Raw genomic sequence first — 12,521 nt, 5'->3', positions numbered from 1 at the left:
AAACTACCAAGAGAACTCCTGTCTGGCACGTTTCCCGATGGAGTTGTGCATGGGGTGTGTTTGGAACATTTTGTCACCAGCCGAGTCCAAAATTCAGCGCTTCCCCATCTCAGACCAGAAAGCAGGTAGAACAAGTCTTGTGGTGCCTTTCAGCTGCCTACCCGAGTAATGTAAAAAATTTCAAAAGAACTCCTTTCTGGCACCTTCCTCAGTGGAGTTGTGCATGGGGTGTGTTTGGAACATTTTGTCACCAGCCGAGTCCAAACTTCAGCGCTTCCCGATCTCAGCCCAGAAAGCAGGATGAACAAGTCTTGTGGTGCCTTTCAGCTGCCTACCGGGGTAGTGTAACAACTACCAACGGATCTTCTTTCTGGTACCTTCCCCGGAGGAGTTGTGCATGGGGTGTGTTTGGAACATTTTGTCACCAGCCGAGTCCAAAATTCAGCGCTTCCCCATCTCAGCCCAGAAAGCAGGTAGAACAAGTCTTGTGGTGCCTTTCAGCTGCCTAACGGAGCAATGTAAAAAATACCAAAAGAACTCGTTTCTGGCACCTTCCCCGGTGGAGTTGTGCATGGGGTGTGTTTGGAACATTTTGTCACCAGCCGAGTCCAAAATTCAGCGCTTCCCGATCTCAGCCCAGAAAGCAGGTAGAACAACTTTTGTGGTGCATTTCAGCTGCCTAACGGAGCAATGTAAAAAATACCAAAAGAACTCGTTTCTGTCACCTTGCCCGATGGAGTTGTGCATGGGGTGTGTTTGGAACATTTTGTCACCAGCCGAGTCCAAAATTCAGCGCTTCCCCATCTCAGCCCAGAAAGCAGGTAGAACAAGTCTTGTGGTGCCTTTCAGCTGCCTACCGGGGTAATGTAAAAACTACCAAGAGAACTCCTTTCTGGCACCTTCCCCGATGGAGTTGTGCATGGGGTGTGTTTGGAACATTTTGTCACCAGCCGAGTCCAAAATTCAGCGCTTCCCCATCTCAGCCCAGAAAGCAGGTAGAACAAGTCTTGTGGTGCCTTTCAGCTGCCTAACGGAGCAATGTAAAAAATACCAAAAGAACTCGTTTCTGTCACCTTGCCCGATGGAGTTGTGCATGGGGTGTGTTTGGAACATTTTGTCACCAGCCGAGTCCAAAATTCAGCGCTTCCCCATCTCAGCCCAGAAAGCAGGTAGAACAACTTCTGTGGTGCCTTTCACCTGCCTACCGCGGTAGTGTAAAAACTACCAACAGAAGTCCTTTCTGGCACGATTCCCGATGGAGTTGTGCATGGGGTGTGTTTGGAACATTTTGTCACCAGCCGAGGCCAAAATTCAGCGCTTCCCCATCTCAGCCCAGAAAGCAGGTAAAACAACTTCTGTGGTGCCTTTCACCTGCCTACCGCGGTAGTGTAAAAACTACCAACAGAAGTCCTTTCTGGCACGATTCCCGATGGAGTTGTGCATGGGGTGTGTTTGGAACATTTTGTCACCAGCCGAGGCCAAAATTCAGCGCTTCCCCATCTCAGCCCAGAAAGCAGGTAAAACAACTTCTGTGGTGCCTTTCAGCTGCCTACCGCGGTAGTGTAAAAACTACCAAGAGAACTCCTGTCTGGCACGTTTCCCGATGGAGTTGTGCATGGGGTGTGTTTGGAACATTTTGTCACCAGTCGAGTCCAAAATTCAGCGCTTCCCCATCTCAGCCCAGAAAGCAGGTAGAACAAGTCTTGTGGTGCCTTTCAGCTGCCTACCCGAGCAATGTAAAAAGTACCAAGAGAACTCCTTTCTGGCACCTTCCCCGATGGAGTTGTGCATGGGGTGTGTTAGGAACATTTTGTCACCAGCCGAGGCCAAAATTCAGCGCTTCCCCATCTCAGCCCAGAAAGCAGGTAGAACAAGTTTTGTGGTGCCTTTCAGCTGCCTACTGGGGTAGTGTAAAAACTACCAATAGAACTCATTTCTGGCACATTCCACGGTGGAGTCGTGCATGGGGTGTGTTTGGAACATTTTGTCACCAGCCGAGTCCATACTTCAGCGCTTCCCCATCTCAGCCCAGAAAGCAGGATGAACTACATCTGTGGTACCTTTCAGCTGCCTACCGGGGTAGTGTAAAAACTACCAACGGAACTCCTTTCTGGCACCTTCCCCGGTGGAGTTGTGCATGGGGTGTGTTTGGAACATTTTGTGACCAGCCGAGGCCAAAATTCAGCGCTTCCCCATCCTAGCCCAGACAGCAGGTAGAACAACTTTTGTGGTGCCTTCCAGCTGCCTACCCTAGCAATGTAAAAAGTACCGAGAGAACTCCTTTCTGGCACCTTCCCCGGAGGAGTTGTGCATGGGGTGTGTTTGGAACATTTTGTCACCAGCCGAGTCCATACTTCAGCGCTTCCCCATCTCAGCCCAGAAAGCAGGTAGAACAACTTTTGTGATGCATTTCAGCTGCCTACCGCGGTAGTCTAAAAACTAGCCACAGTACTCGTATCTGGCCCCTTCGCCAGTGGAGTTGTGCATGGGGTGTGTTTGGAACATTTTGTTACCAGCCGAGTCCAAAATTCAGCGCTTCCCCATCTCAGCCCAGAAAGCAGGTAGAACAAGTCTTGTGGTGCCTTTCAGCTGCCTAACGGAGCAATGTAAAAAATACCAAAAGAACTCGTTTCTGGCACCTTCCCCGGTGGAGTTGTGCATGGGGTGTGTTTGGAACATTTTGTCACCAGCCGAGTCCAAAATTCAGCGCTTCCCGATCTCAGCCCAGAAAGCAGGTAGAACAACTTTTGTGGTGCATTTCAGCTGCCTAACGGAGCAATGTAAAAAATACCAAAAGAACTCGTTTCTGTCACCTTGCCCGATGGAGTTGTGCATGGGGTGTGTTTGGAACATTTTGTCACCAGCCGAGTCCAAAATTCAGCGCTTCCCCATCTCAGCCCAGAAAGCAGGTAGAACAAGTCTTGTGGTGCCTTTCAGCTGCCTACCGGGGTAATGTAAAAACTACCAAGAGAACTCCTTTCTGGCACCTTCCCCGATGGAGTTGTGCATGGGGTGTGTTTGGAACATTTTGTCACCAGCCGAGTCCAAAATTCAGCGCTTCCCCATCTCAGCCCAGAAAGCAGGTAGAACAAGTCTTGTGGTGCCTTTCAGCTGCCTAACGGAGTAATGTAAAAAATACCAAAAGAACTCGTTTCTGTCACCTTGCCCGATGGAGTTGTGCATGGGGTGTGTTTGGAACATTTTGTCACCAGCCGAGTCCAAAATTCAGCGCTTCCCCATCTCAGCCCAGAAAGCAGGTAAAACAACTTCTGTGGTGCCTTTCAGCTGCCTACCGCGGTAGTGTAAAAACTACCAAGAGAACTCCTGTCTGGCACGTTTCCCGATGGAGTTGTGCATGGGGTGTGTTTGGAACATTTTGTCACCAGCCGAGTCCAAACTTCAGCGCTTCCCCATCTCAGCCCAGAAAGCAGGTAGAACAAGTCTTGTGGTGCCTTTCAGCTGCCTAACGGAGCAATGTAAAAAATACCAAAAGAACTCGTTTCTGTCACCTTGCCCGATGGAGTTGTGCATGGGGTGTGTTTGGAACATTTTGTCACCAGCCGAGTCCAAAATTCAGCGCTTCCCCATCTCAGCCCAGAAAGCAGGTAGAACAACTTCTGTGGTGCCTTTCACCTGCCTACCGCGGTAGTGTAAAAACTACCAACAGAAGTCCTTTCTGGCACGATTCCCGATGGAGTTGTGCATGGGGTGTGTTTGGAACATTTTGTCACCAGCCGAGGCCAAAATTCAGCGCTTCCCCATCTCAGCCCAGAAAGCAGGTAAAACAACTTCTGTGGTGCCTTTCAGCTGCCTACCGCGGTAGTGTAAAAACTACCAAGAGAACTCCTGTCTGGCACGTTTCCCGATGGAGTTGTGCATGGGGTGTGTTTGGAACATTTTGTCACCAGCCGAGTCCAAAATTCAGCGCTTCCCCATCTCAGACCAGAAAGCAGGTAGAACAAGTCTTGTGGTGCCTTTCAGCTGCCTACCCGAGTAATGTAAAAAATTTCAAAAGAACTCCTTTCTGGCACCTTCCTCAGTGGAGTTGTGCATGGGGTGTGTTTGGAACATTTTGTCACCAGCCGAGTCCAAACTTCAGCGCTTCCCGATCTCAGCCCAGAAAGCAGGATGAACAAGTCTTGTGGTGCCTTTCAGCTGCCTACCGGGGTAGTGTAACAACTACCAACGGATCTTCTTTCTGGTACCTTCCCCGGAGGAGTTGTGCATGGGGTGTGTTTGGAACATTTTGTCACCAGCCGAGTCCAAAATTCAGCGCTTCCCGATCTCAGCCCAGAAAGCAGGTAGAACAACTTCTGTGGTGCATTTCAGCTGCCTAACGGAGCAATGTAAAAAATACCAAAAGAACTCGTTTCTGTCACCTTGCCCGATGGAGTTGTGCATGGGGTGTGTTTGGAACATTTTGTCACCAGCCGAGTCCAAAATTCAGCGCTTCCCCATCTCAGCCCAGAAAGCAGGTAGAACAAGTCTTGTGGTGCCTTTCAGCTGCCTACCGGGGTAATGTAAAAACTACCAAGAGAACTCCTTTCTGGCACCTTCCCCGATGGAGTTGTGCATGGGGTGTGTTTGGAACATTTTGTCACCAGCCGAGTCCAAAATTCAGCGCTTCCCCATCTCAGCCCAGAAAGCAGGTAGAACAAGTCTTGTGGTGCCTTTCAGCTGCCTAACGGAGCAATGTAAAAAATACCAAAAGAACTCGTTTCTGTCACCTTGCCCGATGGAGTTGTGCATGGGGTGTGTTTGGAACATTTTGTCACCAGCCGAGTCCAAAATTCAGCGCTTCCCCATCTCAGCCCAGAAAGCAGGTAAAACAACTTCTGTGGTGCCTTTCAGCTGCCTACCGCGGTAGTGTAAAAACTACCAAGAGAACTCCTGTCTGGCACGTTTCCCGATGGAGTTGTGCATGGGGTGTGTTTGGAACATTTTGTCACCAGCCGAGTCCAAAATTCAGCGCTTCCCCATCTCAGCCCAGAAAGCAGGTAGAACAAGTCTTGTGGTGCCTTTCAGCTGCCTAACGGAGCAATGTAAAAAATACCAAAAGAACTCGTTTCTGTCACCTTGCCCGATGGAGTTGTGCATGGGGTGTGTTTGGAACATTTTGTCACCAGCCGAGTCCAAAATTCAGCGCTTCCCCATCTCAGCCCAGAAAGCAGGTAGAACAACTTCTGTGGTGCCTTTCACCTGCCTACCGCGGTAGTGTAAAAACTACCAACAGAAGTCCTTTCTGGCACGATTCCCGATGGAGTTGTGCATGGGGTGTGTTTGGAACATTTTGTCACCAGCCGAGTCCAAAATTCAGCGCTTCCCCAACTGAGCCCAGAAAGCAGGTAGAACAACTTTTGTGATGCATTTCAGCTGCCTACCGCGGTAGTCTAAAAACTAGCCACAGTACTCGTATCTGGCCCCTTCGCCAGTGGAGTTGTGCATGGGGTGTGTTTGGAACATTTTGTCACCAGCCGAGTCCAAAATTCAGCGCTTCCCCATCTCAGCCCAGAAAGCAGGTAGAACAAGTCTTGTGGTGCCTTTCAGCTGCCTAACGGAGCAATGTAAAAAATACCAAAAGAACTCGTTTCTGGCACCTTCCCCGGTGGAGTTGTGCATGGGGTGTGTTTGGAACATTTTGTCACCAGCCGAGTCCAAAATTCAGCGCTTCCCGATCTCAGCCCAGAAAGCAGGTAGAACAACTTTTGTGGTGCATTTCAGCTGCCTAACGGAGCAATGTAAAAAATACCAAAAGAACTCGTTTCTGGCACCTTCCCCAGTGGAGTTGTGCATGGGGTGTGTTTGGAACATTTTGTCACCAGCCGAGTCCAAAATTCAGCGCTTCCCCATCTGAGCCCAGAAAGCAGGTAGAACAAGTCTTGTGGTGCCTTTCAGCTGCCTAACGGAGCAATATAAAAAATACCAAAAGAACTCGTTTCTGTCACCTTGCCCGATGGAGTTGTGCATGGGGTGTGTTTGGAACATTTTGTCACCAGCCGAGTCCAAAATTCAGCGCTTCCCCATCTCAGCCCAGAAAGCAGGTAGAACAACTTTTGTGGTGCCTTTCAGCTGCCTACCGGGGTAATGTAAAAACTACCAAGAGAACTCCTTTCTGTCACCTTGCCCGATGGAGTTGTGCATGGGGTGTGTTTGGAACATTTTGTCACCAGCCGAGTCCAAAATTCAGCGCTTCCCCATCTCAGCCCAGAAAGCAGGTAGAACAAGTCTTGTGGTGCCTTTCAGCTGCCTAACGGAGCAATGTAAAAAATACCAAAAGAACTCGTTTCTGTCACCTTGCCCGATGGAGTTGTGCATGGGGTGTGTTTGGAACATTTTGTCACCAGCCGAGTCCAAAATTCAGCGCTTCCCCATCTCAGCCCAGAAAGCAGGTAAAACAACTTCTGTGGTGCCTTTCAGCTGCCTACCGCGGTAGTGTAAAAACTACCAAGAGAACTCCTGTCTGGCACGTTTCCCGATGGAGTTGTGCATGGGGTGTGTTTGGAACATTTTGTCACCAGCCGAGTCCAAAATTCAGCGCTTCCCCATCTCAGACCAGAAAGCAGGTAGAACAAGTCTTGTGGTGCCTTTCAGCTGCCTACCCGAGTAATGTAAAAAATTTCAAAAGAACTCCTTTCTGGCACCTTCTCCAGTGGAGTTGTGCATGGGGTGTGTTTGGAACATTTTGTCACCAGCCGAGTCCAAACTTCAGCGCTTCCTGATCTCAGCCCAGAAAGCAGGATGAACAAGTCTTGTGGTGCATTTCAGCTGCCTACCGGGGTAGTGTAACAACTACCAACGGATCTTCTTTCTGGTACCTTCCCCGGAGGAGTTGTGCATGGGGTGTGTTTGGAACATTTTGTCACCAGCCGAGTCCAAAATTCAGCGCTTCCCCATCTCAGCCCAGAAAGCAGGTAGAACAAGTTTTGTGGTGCCTTTCAGCTGCCTACTGGGGTAGTGTAAAAACTACCAATAGAACTCATTTCTGGCACATTCCCCGGTGGAGTCGTGCATGGGGTGTGTTTGGAACATTTTGTCACCAGCCGAGTCCATACTTCAGCGCTTCCCCATCTCAGCCCAGAAAGCAGGTAGAACAAGTTATGTGGTGCCTTTCAGCTGCCTACTGGGGTAGTGTAAAAACTACCAACAGAACTCCTTTCTGGCACCTTCCCCGGTGGAGTTGTGCATGGGGTGTGTTTGGAACATTTTGTCACCAGCCGAGTCCAAAATTCAGCGCTTCCCCATCTCAGCCCAGAAAGCAGGTAGAACAACTTCTGTGGTGCCTTTCACCTGCCTACAGCGGTAGTGTAAAAACTACCAAGAGAACTCCTGTATGGCACGTTTCCTGATGGAGTTGTGCATGGGGTGTGTTTGGAACATTTTTTCACCAGCCGAGGCCAAAATTCAGCGCTTCCCCATCTCAGCCCAGAAAGCAGGTAGAACAAGTCTTGTGGTGCCTTTCAGCTGCCTAACGGAGCAATGTAAAAAATACCAAAAGAACTCGTTTCTGGCACCTTCCCCGGTGGAGTTGTGCATGGGGTGTGTTTGGAACATTTTGTCACCAGCCGAGTCCAAAATTCAGCGCTTCCCCATCTCAGCCCAGAAAGCAGGTAGAACAAGTCTTGTGGTGCCTTTCAGCTGCCTACCCGAGCAATGTAAAAAGTACCAAGAGAACTCCTTTCTGGCACCTTCCCCGGTGGAGTTGTGCATGGGGTGTGTTAGGAACATTTTGTCACCAGCCGAGGCCATACTTCAGCGCTTCCCCATCTCAGCCCAGAAAGCAGGTAGAACAAGTCTTGTGGTGCCTTTCAGCTCCCTACCCGAGTAATGTAAAAAATTTCAACAGAACTCCTTTCTGGCACCTTCCCCAGTGGAGTTGTGCATGGGGTGTGTTTGGAACATTTTGTCACCAGCCGAGTCCAAAATTCAGCGCTTCCCCATCTCAGCCCAGAAAGCAGGTAGAACAAGTCTTGTGGTGCCTTTCAGCTGCCTACTGGGGTAGTGTAAAAACTACCAACGGAACTCCTTTCTGGCACCTTCCCCGGTGGAGTTGTGCATGGGGTGTGTTTGGAACATTTTGTCACCAGCCGAGTCCAAAATTCAGCGCTTCCCCATCTCAGCCCAGAAAGCAGGTAGAACAAGTCTTGTGGTGCCTTTCACCTGCCTACCGCGGTAGTGTAAAAACTACCAAGAGAACTCCTGTATGGCACGTTTCCCGATGGAGTTGTGCATGGGGTGTGTTTGGAACATTTTGTCACCAGCCGAGTCCAAAATTCAGCGCTTCCCCATCTCAGACCAGAAAGCAGGTAGAACAAGTCTTGTGGTGCCTTTCAGCTGCCTAACGGAGCAATGTAAAAAATACCAAAAGAACTCGTTTCTGGCACCTTCCCCGGTGGAGTTGTGCATGGGGTGTGTTTGGAACATTTTGTCACCAGCCGAGTCCAAAATTCAGCGCTTCCCCATCTCAGCCCAGAAAGCAGGTAGAACAAGTCTTGTGGTGCCTTTCAGCTGCCTACCCGAGCAATGTAAAAAGTACCAAGAGAACTCCTTTCTGGCACCTTCCCCGGTGGAGTTGTGCATGGGGTGTGTTAGGAACATTTTGTCACCAGCCGAGGCCATACTTCAGCGCTTCCCGATCTCAGCCCAGAAAGCAGGTAGAACAAGTTTTGTGGTGCCTTTCAGCTGCCTACTGGGGTAGTGTAAAAACTACCAATAGAACTCATTTCTGGCACATTCCCCGGTGGAGTCGTGCATGGGGTGTGTTTGGAACATTTTGTCACCAGCCGAGTCCATACTTCAGCGCTTCCCCATCTCAGCCCAGAAAGCAGGATGAACTACATCTGTGGTACCTTTCAGCTGCCTACCGGGGTAGTGTAAAAACTAGCAAAGGAACTCCTTTCTGGCACCTTCACCGGTGGAGTTGTGCATGGGGTGTGTTTGGAACATTTTGTCAACAGCCGATTCCAAAATTCAGCGCTTCCCCATCTCAGCCCAGAAAGCAGGTAGAACAAGTTTTGTGGTGTCCTTCAGCTGCCTACCGGGGTAGTGTAAGAACTACCAACAGAAGTCCTTTCTGGCCCCTTCCCCGGTGGAGTTGTGCATGAGGTGTGTTTGGAACATTTTGTCACCAGCCGAGTCCAAAATTCAGCGCTTCCCCATCTCAGCCCAGAAAGCAGGTAGAAGAAGTTTTGTGGTGTCCTACAGGTACCTACTGACGTAGTGTAAAAAGTACCAAGAGAAGTCCTTTCTGGCACCTTCCCCGGTGGAGTTGTGCATGGGGTGTGTTTGGAACATTTTGTCACCAGCCGAGTCCAAAATTCAGCGCTTCCCCATCTCAGCCCAGAAAGCAGGTAGAACAAGTATTGTGGGGCCATTCAGCTGCCTACCCGAGCAATGTAAAAAGTACCAACAGAAGTCCTTTCTGGCACCTTCCCCGGTGGAGTTGTGCATGGGGTGTGTTTGGAACATTTTGTCACCAGCCGAGTCCAAAATTCAGCGCTTCCCCATCTCAGCCCAGAAAGCAGGTAGAAAAAGTCTTGTGGTGCCTTTCAGCTGCCTAACGGAGCAATGTATAAAATACCAAAAGAACTCGTTTCTGTCACCTTGCCCGATGGAGTTGTGCATGGGGTGTGTTTGGAACATTTTGTCACCAGCCGAGGCCAAAATTCAGCGCTTCCCCATCTCAGCCCAGAAAGCAGGTAGAACAAGTTTTGTGGTGCCTTTCACCTGCCTACCGCGGTAGTGTAAAAACTACCAAGAGAACTCCTGTATGGCACGTTTCCCGATGGAGTTGTGCATGGGGTGTGTTTGGAACATTTTGTCACCAGCCGAGTCCAAAATTCAGCGCTTCCCCATCTCAGCCCAGAAAGCAGGTAGAACAAGTCTTGTGGTGCCTTTCAGCTGCCTAACGGAGCAATGTAAAAAATACCAAAAGAACTCGTTTCTGGCACCTTCCCCGGAGGAGTTGTGCATGGGGTGTGTTTGGAACATTTTGTCACCAGCCGAGGCCAAAATTCAGCGCTTCCCGATCTCAGCCCAGAAAGCAGGTAGAACAAGTCTTGTGGTGCCTTTCAGCTGCCTACCCGAGCAATGTAAAAAGTACCAAGAGAACTCCTTTCTGGCACCTTCCCCGATGGAGTTGTGCATGGGGTGTGTTAGGAACATTTTGTCACCAGCCGAGTCCAAAATTCAGGGCTTCCCCATCTCAGCCCAGAAAGAAGGCAGAACAAGTTTTGTGGTGCGTTTCAGCTGCCTACTGGGGTAATGTAAAAACTAGCAACAGAACTCGTATCTGGCCCCTTCTCCGATGGAGTTGTGCATGGGGTGTGTTTGGAACATTTTGTCACCAGCCGAGTCCAAAATTCAGCGCTTCCCCATCTCAGCCCAGAAAGCAGGTAGAACAAGTCTTGTGGTGCCTTTCAGCTGCCTACCCGAGTAATGTAAAAAATTTCAACAGAACTCCTTTCTGGCCCCTTCGCCAGTGGAGTTGTGCATGGGGTGTGTTTGGAACATTTTGTCACCAGCCGATTCCAAAATTCAGCGCTTCCCCATCTCATACCGCGGTAGTGTAAAAACTACCAAGAGAACTCCTGTATGGCACGTTTCCCGATGGAGTCGTGCATGGGGTGTGTTTGGAACATTTTGTCACCAGCCGAGGCCAAAATTCAGCGCTTCCCCATCTCAGCCCAGAAAGCAGGTAGAACAAGTTTTGTGGTGCCTTTCACCTGCCTACCGCGGTAGTGTAAAAACTACCAAGAGAACTCCTGTATGGCACGTTTCCCGATGGAGTTGTGCATGGGGTGTGTTTGGAACATTTTGTCACCAGCCGAGTCCAAAATTCAGCGCTTCCCCATCTCAGCCCAGAAAGCAGGTAGAACAAGTCTTGTGGTGCCTTTCAGCTGCCTAACGGAGCAATGTAAAAAATACCAAAAGAACTCGTTTCTGGCACCTTCCCCGGAGGAGTTGTGCATGGGGTGTGTTTGGAACATTTTGTCACCAGCCGAGGCCAAAATTCAGCGCTTCCCGATCTCAGCCCAGAAAGCAGGTAGAACAAGTCTTGTGGTGCCTTTCAGCTGCCTACCCGAGCAATGTAAAAAGTACCAAGAGAACTCCTTTCTGGCACCTTCCCCGATGGAGTTGTGCATGGGGTGTGTTAGGAACATTTTGTCACCAGCCGAGTCCAAAATTCAGGGCTTCCCCATCTCAGCCCAGAAAGAAGGCAGAACAAGTTTTGTGGTGCGTTTCAGCTGCCTACTGGGGTAATGTAAAAACTAGCAACAGAACTCGTATCTGGCCCCTTCTCCGATGGAGTTGTGCATGGGGTGTGTTTGGAACATTTTGTCACCAGCCGAGTCCAAAATTCAGCGCTTCCCCATCTCAGCCCAGAAAGCAGGTAGAACAAGTCTTGTGGTGCCTTTCAGCTGCCTACCCGAGTAATGTAAAAAATTTCAACAGAACTCCTTTCTGGCCCCTTCGCCAGTGGAGTTGTGCATGGGGTGTGTTTGGAACATTTTGTCACCAGCCGATTCCAAAATTCAGCGCTTCCCCATCTCATACCGCGGTAGTGTAAAAACTACCAAGAGAACTCCTGTATGGCACGTTTCCCGATGGAGTCGTGCATGGGGTGTGTTTGGAACATTTTGTCACCAGCCGAGTCCAAAATTCAGCGCTTCCCCATCTCAGCCCAGAAAGCAGGTAGAACAAGTCTTGTGGTGCCTTTCAGCTGCCTAACGGAGCAATGTAAAAAATACCAAAAGAACTCGTTTCTGGCACCTTCCCCGGTGGAGTTGTGCATGGGGTGTGTTTGGAACATTTTGTCACCAGCCGAGTCCAAAATTCAGCGCTTCCCCATCTCAGCCCAGAAAGCAGGTAGAACAAGTCTTGTGGTGCCTTTCAGCTGCCTAACGGAGCAATGTAAAAAATACCAAAAGAACTCGTTTCTGGCACCTTCCCCGGTGGAGTTGTGCATGGGGTGTGTTTGGAACATTTTGTCACCAGCCGAGTCCAAAATTCAGCGCTTCCCCATCTCAGCCCAGAAAGCAGGTAGAACAAGTCTTGTGGTGCCTTTCAGCTCCCTACCCGAGTAATGTAAAAAATTTCAACAGAACTCCTTTCTGGCACCTTCCCCAGTGGAGTTGTGCATGGGGTGTGTTTGGAACATTTTGTCACCAGCCGAGTCCAAAATTCAGCGCTTCCCCATCTCAGCCCAGAAAGCAGGTAGAACAAGTTATGTGGTGCCTTTCAGCTGCCTACTGGGGTAGTGTAAAAACTACCAACAGAACTCCTTTCTGGCACCTTCCCCGGTGGAGTTGTGCATGGGGTGTGTTTGGAACATTTTGTCACCAGCCGAGTCCAAAATTCAGCGCTTCCCCATCTCAGCCCAGAAAGCAGGTAAAACAACTTCTGTGGTGCCTTTCAGCTGCCTACCGCGGTAGTGTAAAAACTACCAAGAGAACTCCTGTCTGGCACGTTTCCCGATGGAGTTGTGCATGGGGTGTGTTTGGAACATTTTGTCACCAGCCGAG

This window comes from Falco peregrinus, chromosome 1 (genome assembly GCF_023634155.1).
Source record: "Falco peregrinus isolate bFalPer1 chromosome 1, bFalPer1.pri, whole genome shotgun sequence".
NCBI classification, from domain to species: Eukaryota; Metazoa; Chordata; class Aves; order Falconiformes; family Falconidae; genus Falco; species Falco peregrinus.
This window is presented reverse-complemented; position numbering follows the sequence as displayed.